Here is a 13,923-nt window from a genome sequence, read left to right as displayed (position 1 = left end):
AGAAAAATGATGAACAGTTGAAAGTTGGAATGGGTTGAATCGGTTGAAAAATGTAGAAATGAGAAGGGAAAAGGAATTGGGTTTGAATTTCAAAATAAAAGATGTGAAGCTTTTGGTAAGTGGGAAGTTGTGGAATCGGTAGAAAAATGATGAACAGTTGAAAGTTGGAATGGGTTGAATCGGTTGAAAAATGTAGAAATTAGAGTAGAAAAACGAAATTTTAGAGAATTTTGGTTGAATTTCAAAATAAAAGATGTGAAGTTTTTGGTAAGTGGGACGTTGTGGAATAGGTAGGCAAAAGATGAACAGTTGAAAGTTGGAACGAGTTGAATCGGTTGAAAAATGTAGAAGTTAGAGGTGAAAAACGAAATTTTGTGAAAATTTGTCGGAATTTTTAACGTGAAAACGTGAAATTTTCGAATTTGGGAATTTTGGGAATGTCGAGAATCCTTCCGAATGTGATTAGAATGTGCTGAATGATGTGAATTTCAAATTGGAACGACGTAAATGTGAAATGTCGAATGTGCCATTAAGAATGAATGGGGAAAAATTTGTCGGAATTTTGGGAATTTTGCGGAATCGGAAAATTTTCGGAACGAGAAAAATACAAGCGCTCGTCGCGTGAATATTTGGAATACGTGAAAAGTGGAATGGAGTGAATCGGATGAATTATGTGGAAGATGAAACGTGTCAAAAAAGTGTGGAGAATCATAGAGAATAATAATAATAATAATAGAGAATGGTGTAGAATAACATATGTGTGAAGGCCTTCGCCTTCACACAATAACTAGAATTTTGCAATTTCTGGAGAAATTGCGTGTGAAGGCGAAATGTATGAATAACTTTTTCGGGGAATGCTGCCGAACGATGTTGAAACGTGTTGAATTACTTGAGAAATGTAGAATATTTGGAGAATTTGTAGTGAATTTCAAAATTGAAAGTTTGGAATATTTGGTAAGTGGGAAGTTGTGGAATAGGTAGGCAAAAGATGAACAGTTGAAAGTTGGAATGGGTTGAATCGGTTGAAAAATGTAGAAATTAGAGTAGAAAAACGAAATTTTGGAGAAATTGGTTGAATTTCGAATTTTTGGTAAGTGGGAAGTTGTGGAATAGGTAGGCAAAAGATGTACAGTTGAAAGTTGGAACGGGTTGAATCAGTTAAAAAATGTAGAAGTTAGAGCAAATGTTGAATCCCCATAGAGAATGAATGGGAAAATAAAAAAAAGCAATTGCGCCAAAATCTTTCTAAATTTGGAACAAAACAAAAAAAAACAGCCTCAGGAGGTTCACTTTTGGGGTAAAAATGTTGAAACGGGTTAAATCGGACAAAAAACGAAGACATTAGAGCAAATGTAGCTATTTGGGGCACTTAGTGTTGAAATAAGGTCCTTTCCGGCTTGATTCGGGTCATTTCCGGTCTAATTTGGGCCACTTCCGGTTTATTTGGGACACTTCCGGTTTAATACAGGTCACTTCCGGTTTAGCTGAGGTCACTTCCGGTTTATTTGGGGTCACTTCCGGTCTAAAAAGGTCACTTCCGGTTCATTTGGGGTCACTTCCGGTTTGATTTGGGGTCACTTCCGGTTTACCAGAGGTCACTTCCGGTCTATTTGGGGTCACTTCCGGTTTATTTGGGTCACTTCCGGTTTAATTTGGGTCACTTCCGGTTCGTCTGAGGTCACTTCCGGTTTATTAGGGGTCATTTCCGGTCTAAAAAGGTCACTTCCGGTACATTTGGGGTCACTTCCGGTTTGATTTGGGGTCACTTCCGGTTTACCTGAGGTCACTTCCGGTCTATTTGGGGTCACTTTCGGTTTGATTTGGGCCACTTCCGGTTCATTCTGGGTTCATTGGTGGCACTTCAGGGTCATCCAAGATGGCCGCCACACTGGAATTGGGGGTCAAGGGTTGAATTGTGTAAGCATAGTGGAAGTGGGGGTGAATGGGAGTGAATGTGGGAAGAATAAGGTGAATTAAGTGAATAAATTTGGAATGGGTTGAATCGGTTGAAAAATGTAGAAATGAGAAGGGAAAAAGGAATTGGGTGTGAATTTCAAAATAAAAGATGTGAAGTTTTTGGTAAGTGGGAAGTTGTGGAATAGGTAGAAAAATGATGAACAGTTGAAAGTTGGAATGGGTTGAATCGGTTGAAAAATGTAGAAATGAGAAGGGAAAAAGGAATTGGGTGGGAATTTCAAAATAAAAGATGTGAAGTTTTTGGGACGTGGGAAGTTGTGGAATAGGTAGAAAAATGATGAACAGTTGAAAGTTGGAATGGGTTGAATCGGTTGAAAAATGTAGAAATGAGAAGGAGAAAAGGAAATATTGGAGAATTGGGTGTGAATTTCAAAATAAAAGATGTGAAGTTTTTGGTAAGTGGGAAGTTGTGGAATAGGTAGAAAAATGATGAACAGTTGAAAGTTGGAATGGGTTGAATCGGTTGAAAAATGTAGAAATGAGAAGGGAAAAGGAATTGGGTGTGAATTTCAAAATAAAAGATGTGAAGCTTTTGGTAAGTGGGAAGTTGTGGAATCAGTAGAAAAATAATGAACAGTTGAAAGTTGGAATGGGTTGAATCGGTTGAAAAATGTAGAAATTAGAGTAGAAAAACGAAATTTTAGAGAATTTTGGTTGAATTTCAAAATAAAAGATGTGAAGTTTTTGGTAAGTGGGACGTTGTGGAATAGGTAGGCAAAAGATGAACAGTTGAAAGTTGGAACGAGTTGAATCGGTTGAAAAATGTAGAAGTTAGAGGTGAAAAACGAAATTTTGTGAAAATTTGTCGGAATTTTTAACGTGACAACGTGAAATTTTCGAATTTGGGAATTTTGGGAATGTCGAGAATCCTTCCGAATGTGATTAGAATGTGCTGAATGATGTGAATTTCAAATTGGAACGACGTAAATGTGAAATGTCGAATGTGCCATTAAGAATGAATGGGGAAAAATTTGTCGGAATTTTGGGAATTTTGCGGAATCGGAAAATTTTCGGAACGAGAAAAATATAAGCGCTCGTCGCGTGAATATTTGGAATACGTGAAAAGTGGAATGGAGTGAATCGGATGAATTATGTGGAAGATGAAACGTGTCAAAAAAGTGTGGAGAATAAAAGAGAATAATAATAATAACTAGAATTTTGCAATTTCTGGAGAAATTGCGTGTGAAGGCGAAATGTATGAATAACTTCTTCGGGGAATGCTGCCGAACGATGCTGAAACGAGTTGAATTACTTGAGAAATGTAGAAAATTTGGAGAATTTGTGGTGAATTTCAAAATTGAAAGTTTGGAATATTTGGTAAGTGGGAAGTTGTGGAATAGGTATGCAAAAGATGAACAGTTGAAAGTTGGAATGGGTTGAATGGGTTGAAAAATGTAGAAATTAGAGTAGAAAAATGAAATTTTGGAGAATTTGGTTGAATTTCAAATTTGGAATTTTGGTAAGTGGGAAGTTGTGGAATATGTAGGCAAAAGATGAACAGTTGAAAGTTGGAATAGGTAGAATCGGTTGAAAATTGTAGAATTTAGAGTAGAAAAACGAAATTTTAGAGAATTTCAAATTATTGGTAAGTGAGAAGTTGTGGAATAGTTAGGCATAAGATGCATGAGCTAAATGTTGAAACGGGTTGAATTGGTGGCAAAATGAATAAGTTAGAAAGGAAAAACGCTGTTAAATGACACTGAATGATGTAGACATGAAGTGGGATTGAGCTGAACCTGTTGATGTTGGGACAATACAAATAGGTTAAAAAAATTTGGAAACTGCAGGTGAATATGTACATTTTAGAAAAAGCAGTAAGCAAGAAAACCAATAAGCGAGTAAAAACAGTACATACGCAAGAAGTATTAGTCAACAAGAAACAGTCAGCAAGATAACTACTAAGAATCAAATCTGAATCTGTTCTTATTAGGCATAACAACATCTGCATGACAACATAACGTCCACCAGGTGTCAGTGCTGAGTGACAATTATTAGGCATGAGATGAACAGTTTAAAGTTGGAACATGTCGAAAAAGACATTCCTGTCCACAAAGCCCAGTGGAAAATAAGGATGCTGAGGCCAAAGATACTGCTGCTTTGACGTTGGGGATGTCTGGATAATCTGCAGTAAAATCAAAAACACCAAAAATAAATCCTCTATCCACATTAAAAGTAAAATAACATAGTTTATTTAAAAGTTGACAGAATTACATTGCATGTCCAATGAAAAAATATGCACATCTCTTGAAACTTGTTACAAATGTAAGGCTGTGTGTGCAATTGTTACAGACAGAAATGATTAAGACAGCTCATCCGCTATGCAACATATTTATTTTCAGCGTCCTCTGCTGGCAAAAATACATATTGCACTTGGGCGCATGCATTTCTTCCTCTAAATAGAAAACAAACCTTCCTATAAACCAAAAGTTCTGGGGAGGCAAGTGGCACATAATGTTGATCTTTCATTTATCAATGTATGCAAACGAATGGTTTTTATGTATTATCTATCCATTTACCTGGTCGTTTATTACACCCAAAATGTATAATAGCTTTTTCTATACGATAGACATCCATTGTACATTCTCATATTAACCTTGAGAGGGTTTAAAAAAATATTTACATACCATCTTTGTCGTTGCCTGATGGATCTGTCCAGGTTCCCCCTTGCTTAGTTGTGCGTTTTTTTGTTCGTGTCCACCGTGTTGCTTAAGGTGAGACATGGACAATGAAAATGTGAGTCGGCAGACAGTGCATATTTTCCTCACACTTTTTGACAAATCTATTTTCTGATTCACTGTCCACTCGGCAAGTTTGAAACTTGTGTGCTTTTTTTAGTAATACTTACCCCCTTGCGGTCGCAGTAAGTGCCTGGAACGCGTCCATGCTGCTGAGTTAACTTCTGCAATCTACTTTGTGGTGCCACCGCACATGAGATGATCGCATTCCGTATTGTTTTCTATGTTCTTTGGACAGCAGGCCAAAGAACGCTACCGTAAATTCTATCTATCAATCTAGAATGGGAAAACATGCGACATCTGAGAAACATTTTCGAAATAAACCATAGTATTCCAGAATACTAAGATAAAGACAGCAGAAGTTACAAATATCCCAAAATAAGGCATGGGTAAAATACCATTACTATAGATTAAAATAGATTAAAATCATATACTATACATTAATACCATTAACTACACATTGAAACAATATATTTGCCTGGTCGTTTATTACACCCAAAATGTATAATAGCTTTTTCTATACGATAGACATCCATTGTACATTCTCATATTAACCTTGAGAGGGTTTAAAAAAATATTTACATACCATCTTTGTCGTTGCCTGATGGATCTGTCCAGGTTCCCCCTTGCTTAGTTGTGCGTTTTTTTGTTCGTGTCCACCGTGTTGCTTAAGGTGAGACATGGACAATGAAAATGTGAGTCGGCAGACAGTGCATATTTTCCTCACACTTTTTGACAAATCTATTTTCTGATTCACTGTCCACTCGGCAAGTTTGAAACTTGTGTGCTTTTTTTAGTAATACTTACCCCCTTGCGGTCGCAGTAAGTGCCTGGAACGCGTCCATGCTGCTGAGTTAACTTCTGCAATCTACTTTGTGGTGCCACCGCACATGAGATGATCGCATTCCGTATTGTTTTCTATGTTCTTTGGACAGCAGGCCAAAGAACGCTACCGTAAATTCTATCTATCAATCTAGAATGGGAAAACATGCGACATCTGAGAAACATTTTCGAAATAAACCATAGTATTCCAGAATACTAAGATAAAGACAGCAGAAGTTACAAATATCCCAAAATAAGGCATGGGTAAAATACCATTACTATAGATTAAAATAGATTAAAATCATATACTATACATTAATACCATTAACTACACATTGAAACAATATATTTGCAACTGTATTTGCTATAAACAAAATAATAAACTGGGTCACCTAAATCGACGTTGCCTCTCTCTCTCTCTCTCACGTGTAACGTCAGTGTTCCAACTTGGTGTCGTGGAGCCACGCCAGCATCTCTGGTTGCAAGTCGAAGAGGCCGGCCTCTGAGGGTGGTCTCTATAGGGGGCAGATGTTGATGAAGTGGTGAAATATATTATCATAATGTAATAAAAATGAATAAAATAAACAATTATTATTTTGTGCATTTAACTTTAAACTTTAATAGTAGAACATTTTAAACAGAACAAACAAGTAACACAAAATACAAAAAACAGAACAAAAAAAAAAATTTACCACAAAAACCCCTCTAGGGGAAGATTAGGGCCATCGGGGAATTTTTGGTTCCACTCCTCTAATGGAACCATTCTGGTGGCATTGGTGGCGTCCACAAGCTCCACCTGTTCACCTTTGATTTTAAAGCCCACAAAGCGAAAGGGCTCTTCTTCCAGTTCCTGCGCAAAGAAATTTCATGACAATTTATGTTTGAAACACCACGAGAAAACATGATGGATGGATATGTATGTATGGATGGATGGATGTATGGATGGATGTATGGATGGATGGATGGATGGATTGATTGATGGATGGGGTTGGGTAGGTAGGTAGGTATGTAGGTTGGTTAGATATAGATATATAAACAGACAGACAGACAGACAGACAGACAGACAGACAGACAGACAACTGTATCTGAGACAATATCCTACAAAGTTGGTGATCCAGATTTTGAGAAAACTCCTAAAGCATGAATCTGACTTCAACCTTAATGATGATGAGCCACTGATAGCAGTGCATCCCAAGTAAATAACAGTATTGATTCAATTGAGAACACCTTTGTTTATACACATAAAAAACTGCTTGCTTTAGGTACCTTTTATTACAGTATTTTCTGATGATGTTGTCATGTGTGTCATGGACAGCCGCTGTCCAAGTTTGACATGGAAAAAGTTGGTTTCGCGCCATGTGAGGACCTTAATTTCTCTTTGATCCTGTAATGAAAATGTCAAATTAGTACTAGTTGTTGAAATGTGGATCTAGGCTTCAATTACTAAGGCAACATGATGCCCTAAGGGACCTTACTCAGGTGAAATGAGAGTGTGACAGATATCTTTACTGAGACTCTCTCTCTCTCTCTCTCTCTCTCTCTCTCTCTCTCTCTCTCTCTCTCTCTCTCTCTCTCGACACAATCAACAGATTAGCATTAGCAATACGGTATCGCAATACAACAACAAAAATCTGCTATAAAACTGCTCCTCAACCAATTGTTTCTTTGCAATTGTGATTGCAATACCGTAATTATTCTAATTATCGCCCAAATTCTAATAACCGCCCTGTGTGTGTTAGCGATGGCATAAATAAAACATTGATACCTCTAATTATCGCCCATGCTGCTAAAAAAATCCCCCCAAAACTTACGTTTTCCTCCGCGACCACATGCCGACGTCATTGCGCAAGTTTAAATATGACTGATTTGACAGCGCGTTGAACGTCCCTTTTAAATTGTTTTTCTCCATAAACTATGATACAATTACACTCGTCACTCCGCAACAATATCCTCACACAATTACGTTCTCGGGGCATGGGCTCGAACAAGACGATCGCGTTAATATGACGTGTACAACACGTGATGCGCGACGGTAGCGTGTCGCATCGATGGAGCGTCAATTGACGCACCCCGCTGTTAGAGGTAGCTCAAAACAGCCGCTGTCCTCGTGTTAAGAACACCAGTGAGATACTACATAAGGAAAATATACATATTATCGCCTTTAATTTGGAGGCCACAACGTGAAACGCTTCTTCCAGTTCCTGCGCAAAGAAATGTTTTGACAATTTATTATGGGTTTAAAACACCACGAGAAAACATGATGCATGGATGGCAGACAGGCAGACAGATAATAAACGTAAAACCTAAAACAATTCGATTAATTTCATGACCATAATCACAACCACAATGATTTTATACAGTCAGGGAAGCAAGTGAAATTGTATGTCTTCCTGATAGAGCTGTATCTGAGACAAAATCTTACAAAATTGGTGATCCAGATTTAGAGAAAACTCTAAAGCATGATTCTGACTTCAGCCTTGATGATGATGAGCCACTGATAGCAGTTTATCTCAAGTATGTATTTACCGGGTCGTTTACTACACCCAAAATGTATAATAGCTTTTTCCATACGATACAGACATCCATTGTACATTCTCATATTAACCTTGACCAGAGGATGTAAAAAAAATATTTACATACCATCTTTGTCGTTGCCTGATGGATCTGTCCAGGTTCCCCCTTGCTTAGTTGTGCGTTTTTTCATTCGTGTCCACCGTATTGCGTGTTGCTTAAGGTGAGTCAGTTCCACATGGACTATGAAAAATGTGCGTCGGCAGACAGTGCATATTTTCCTCACACTTTTTGACACATCTATTTTCTGCTTCACTGTCCACTAGGCAAGTTTGAAACTTGAGTGCTTTTTTTTTTTAGTAATACTTACCCCCTTGCGGTCGCAGCAACTGCCTGGAACGCGTCCATGCTGCTGAGTTAACTTCTGCAATCCACTTTGTGGCGCCACCGCACATGAGATGATCGCATTCCGTATCGTTTTCTATGTTCTTTGGACAGCGGGCCAAAGAACGCTTTGACAGCACGTCGAATGTCCCTGTTAAATTGTTTTTCTCCATAAACTATGATACAATTACACTCGTCACTCCACTACAATAGCCTCACACAATTACGTTATAGGTGTGTGCGCTCGAACAAGACGCATTCATATGACGTAAGCAACACGTGATGTGCGACGGTAACGTGTCGCATCGATGGAGCGTCAATTGACGCATTTGGTTGTAAAATAAAGGTTTAAAAAGTTAAAAAGTCTCCTCTCAACCATAAGTTAATTTAAAAATGTAAAAAGTTAAAAGTTTTAAAAGTTATCATTTTAAAAAGTAAAAGTAACATTTTTAAAAATTAAAACGTTGAGTTAAGCTAGCATTTAAGTTAGTTAAGCTTATCACCCAATATAGTGCCAATATAGTGCACATTTAACAATGTTTAGTAAAAACCTAGTTACTTTTTTCCTGGTTTTGTTGTAGCTTATGTGGTTATCAAGCCAGACCATGAAAGGAAAACTAAATATGTAAGTTGTATTTTGGTGTAGCAATTGTCAATAATAATTTATCATAATTTTAAAAAATAGTTGGAAAAATATGGGGAGAAAAAAAAGGAAAGCATCTATTGAATTGATACAACTAATACATTTAATATAATGACTCAACACACAATTTATACACGGACAACTAAATATAACTAAGAGGTGAAATATATTATCATAATTTAGATTAAATTAATTCAATTTAATACAAAATAAATAAACAATGACTATTTTGTGCATTTAACTTTAAACTTTAATAATAGAACATTTTAAACAGAACAACAAACAAGAAATACAAACAATAGAACAAAAGAAAAAAATTACCACAAAAGCCCCTCTGGGGTAAGATTAGGGCCTTCGGGGAATCTTTCTTTCCACACTGTCAATGGAACCTTTTTGGTGGCATTGGTGGCGTCCAAAAGCTCCACGTCTTCACCTTTTATTTTAAAGGCCACAAATCGAAATGGCTCTTGTTCCAGTTCCTGCGCAAAGAAATTTCATGACAATTTATTGTGTTTAAAACACCACGAGAAAACATGATGGGCAGATAGATAGATAGATAGATAGATAGATAGATAGATAGATAGATAGATAGATAGATAGATAGATAGATAGATAGATAGATAGATAGATAGATAGATAGATAGATAGATAGATAGATAGATAGATAGATAGATAGATAGATAGATAGATAGATAGATAGATAGATAGATAGATAGATAGATAGATAGATAGATAGATAGATAGATAGAAAACCTAAAACAATTTGATTAATTTCATGACCATAATCACAACCACAATGATTTTATACAGTCAAGGAAGCAAGTGAAATTGTATGTCTTCCTGATAGAGCTGCATCTGAGACAAAATCTTATAAAGTTGATGATCCAGATTTTGAGAACACTCCCAAAGCGTGAATCTGACTTCAACCTTAGTGATGATGAGCCACTGATAGCAGTGCATCCCAAGTAAATAACAGTGTTGATTCAATTTAGAATACCTTTGTTTATACACATGGGAAAAACAGCTTGCTTTAGGTACCTTGATCTCAGTATTTTCGGTGGAGTGGAGCTCCAGGCCACCGGAACACGATGTTTTCAGGTGCGTAAGAGACACCCGCTGTCCAACCGTTAGGACAAAAATGTTCGCCTCTCGCCACCTGACCACCTTTATTACCATTTGATCCTGTAATGAAAATGACAAATTAGTACTAGCTGTTGAAATGTCGATCTAGGCTACAATGACTAAGACAATAAAGCTAGAGAAATACTCAAGAAACTGGTGTCAAATTTCTGTCCTACAAAACCAGTGTCTTGCAGGTTTAGACGTCTCCCTCCTCTAATATGCATGATCGTCAGCAAACTTTGCACGGGTGATATTAGAGTGAGCTATCAAAAGCTTGGAAAGGATCAGGCCTTGAAGGCACCTTACTCAGGTGAAATGTGAGTGTGTGTGATGTATCTATATTTAGACACGCACATGCACACATACGCACACACATGCATGCACACGCACGCGCACACACACAAACACACACAGATAGTGTGACAGAGAGAGAGAGAACAATCAGTTTACTTTTTTTAAATAAATGATGCCTAATGGGACGACAGACCCACGTGACATCGCCATCCTCATGGGGCGGATCTAAAAATGAAAAACAGATTAATCATCACTACTTCATGAAAGAGAGGGAGCGGAAAGAGAGAGAGATTGATCTTACAGCAGAGACAATGCCGTCTGTCGTGAAAAGGACACCCTCCTCATGGCGGATGTCCTTTAAGGCTCTGGCAATGCTTGGAGGGTACAGCAGAGCTGTCCCCCTCACCTCCAAATCTGGGGTCACTTCTATCGCCCCAGCCACATAAATGCCGGTGTTGTGCCGGGAGAGGAGGACCCCTTGTTCTTTTCCCCGGCCAAAATTAATAATTCGAAAAGTGCCTCCAACGGAGACATCAGAGGCTAAATTTTCAAAAAGAATCATTTTACACAAATGGTGGCCATCACAGAGGGCCACCACTGTATTACAGTGGGAAGCCTTAGCCTCCACCGTGCCATCCTCTTTAAGGGCCCATCTGGAATATCTTGTTGATGTTTTTAAGGCCACCACTTTGGCCGTGACCGCCGCTGGCATTTGGTGGAGCGTCCACAGGTTTTCCATTCTGACAAAAAAAATGAAAATAATAACTGATCATCAGAGACATAATTACTATAGCACTTATATATGGTTGAATTAGTCTACATGATGACAGAAATCGGTTATAAAATAGCAGCCCTACCCTTTTAGAAGGACTATGGTTAATGTCCTAAATGGCTATTGTTTAATTGTTTTTGTCCTAAATGGCTATTGTTTAATTGTTTTTTGTTGGTTTTATTTATCTATGTATCTATCTATCTATCTATCTATCTATCTATCTATCTATCTATCTATCTATCTATCTATCTATCTATCTATCTATCTATCTATCTATCTATATATATTTATTTATTTATTTATTTATTTATTTATTTATTTATTTATTTATTTATTTATTTATTTATTTATTTATTTATTTATTTATTATTTCCAATGAACTACTTCCAGTTTTGTGTATTTTGGAAGATGTTAAGAGTTGACTCCTTTGATCTACAATTTCATCCCCTACATAATTTGGGAAACTCATATGTTGGCACCTGTGCATTTGTTCCAACGGTAAGCAAAGATTGATTTTCTATTTGTTATAGTGAAATAAACATCTGCAGCCAGAAACGGTGCTGAGAGTTGACTGATCTAGCCGCGACACTCGCATGATTGACAGCGCCACGGTTTTTTTTTTCTGGCCGCTCACTAGTTCCCAGGCTTTTTTCCCACATGCGGTATAGATCAAAAAAGGTGTCTATGCAGCCTTGTTAAGGCGGCATCACAATGTTAAATCACGTATACAACAATATTGCCAATTTATAATTGTACAAATAAGTTTATACAATATGACTCGGAATATTTGCTCATTTGGTTTAAGAGTACGCACTACTGAATGATATTTAGTCATCGTCGTCTCAAAAACTAAACCATTTGAAGAAATATATTGTTCGAGAGATGCTTACTAATGGATCAATTTTTTTGAGGACATAGGTATAATATATATTATAATATACATTTTTAAGGTCATAGGACTCATTTAATACACTTTTTACAATTTTACACTTGCCGTCGTGCGCGAGGTTTATTTCGTTTTTTTTCTTGAATATCAGCTCTTCTTCAACCAAATCGGTGCAATTGTTATTAAACATTAAGAAACGGACCTGAAGACCTCTTACTCAAATTCGCGTGTACAGGCCTTTTAAGAAACATTTTAAAAGGCCTGTCTGTACACGCGGAAAAGTGAGGATGTTACTTAATTTTCACCCAGTTTAAAGTAGTAAATACTAATTTACAGAGTAACACAATGGTCTACAGTACAACACTAGACTACAAAGTGTTTATAAATGTTTTGGGAAAATCAAATTTCGGACTGGGTTGAGCGAGCTACTTACCTCTTTCGACGTCTGGGAAAGTCTGATGCGAACTTGTGTGCGCCCCAATATCTTTGCGGGTAGTGGGAAATTTAAGTGCAGCTAGGCTAAACAGATATGCAACATTTGGATATGCAATATTTGGATATGCAATCGATAAAAAGAGTGTCAGACACACATATCCCTGTAAATTCGTCTGAAATGTGACTAAACGATTGAGTGAACATGTTTCAGCACTTTAAGATTTTGTTCATGATATACTACGATCACAGTCCTTGTGAATTCAGATTTCTATGAACGTAGCACAACCCCGCCCCCATTCAACATTAATAAGATATTAATTACACACGGAAGAAAGAAAAATAATAACTGCTAAACACATCATGTGAATTGTGATTATACAATTGAGAGCTGTCAGTCATGGTCAAAACATATTTTCGACCATGATCGCGGTTCTAGAATAGAATAGAATACAATAGATCTTTATTTGTCATTGTCACCTGTACAACGAAATTTAAAAAGTGCCAACCGATCCGCGCATGAGATAAAAAAAAAAAAAAAATAGAATAAATAGAATAATTTAAAAAAAGTGTTTAGGAGCAGATTGTTCTCTCCGCACCACTCCGATAGCCGGACCACTTCGTCCTTGTAGGCAGACTCATCCCCCTTTGAGATGAGTCCCACCACGGTTGTGTCATCCGCAAATTTCACAATGATGTTGCTACGGTGGGCGGGGGTGCATGCATGTGTGTAGAGCGTGTAAAGCAGTGGGCTCAGTACGCAGCCCTGTGGGGAGCCGGTACCGAGACTGAGAGGTGTGGATGTATGACGGCCCACTCTCACCGTCTGGCTGCGACCCGTCAGGAACGTCATTCTCTGCAGCCAATTGTCGTTCACCAAATATAAATTGGCAATTACTAAGTGGTGAAATACATGGGCATATGAACATAATGAATTAGTATTCTTAAACGAATAGATGTCTGATTTGTGTATTTTGTAAGATGCTGAATGTTGACTCTTATCTAGCAGCGCAAATCTGCGTGTACGCGACTTTTCTAAAATTTAGAAAATGTATGTACACGCAAATGTCTAGTAAATGAAATGTGAGGATATTGGAATACTTAATAATTTTCACAAAGTTTAAAGTGGCGAGTAATAATTTCCACAATAACACCGAACCGCAATAGTTTACAGAGCACCGGCTCTGATTGGCTACCATAACGCTGCCTTAGCCAACCGCTCACATAATTGGGCGCTGGCTTAGACAACCGCTCACGTAATTGGGCGCTGCCTTAGCCAATCGCTCACCGATTTATTACGTTAACCCGGAAACTCCTGATTTTGGGAGGAATTAGTTTTTTTTTT

General features: G+C 37.5%; 2 long non-coding RNA genes across 3 annotated transcripts; both read right to left on the bottom strand.

Moving 5' to 3' along the window:
- Positions 1 to 3,765: 3,765 nt before the first annotated feature.
- LOC133167496 (uncharacterized) lies at positions 3,766 to 5,159 on the bottom strand. Its single transcript, XR_009717998.1, has 3 exons — positions 4,823 to 5,159; positions 4,602 to 4,682; positions 3,766 to 4,099 (listed from the first exon to the last, which is right to left on the bottom strand). It is a non-coding gene; the product is annotated as an uncharacterized LOC133167496 (long non-coding RNA).
- A 4,188-nt stretch (positions 5,160 to 9,347) lies between these two features.
- On the bottom strand, positions 9,348 to 10,516 carry LOC133167495 (uncharacterized). 2 transcript variants are annotated; one of them, XR_009717997.1, is made up of 3 exons: positions 10,340 to 10,516; positions 10,111 to 10,254; positions 9,348 to 9,551 (listed from the first exon to the last, which is right to left on the bottom strand). It is a non-coding gene; the product is annotated as an uncharacterized LOC133167495 (long non-coding RNA). The 2 variants fall into 2 exon arrangements; XR_009717996.1 differs by having other exon boundaries at positions 10,111 to 10,516.
- Positions 10,517 to 13,923: the final 3,407 nt, after the last annotated feature.

Source organism: Syngnathus typhle, linkage group LG14 (assembly GCF_033458585.1).
Source record: "Syngnathus typhle isolate RoL2023-S1 ecotype Sweden linkage group LG14, RoL_Styp_1.0, whole genome shotgun sequence".
NCBI lineage: Eukaryota > Metazoa > Chordata > Actinopteri > Syngnathiformes > Syngnathidae > Syngnathus > Syngnathus typhle.
This window is presented reverse-complemented; position numbering and strand designations above follow the sequence as displayed.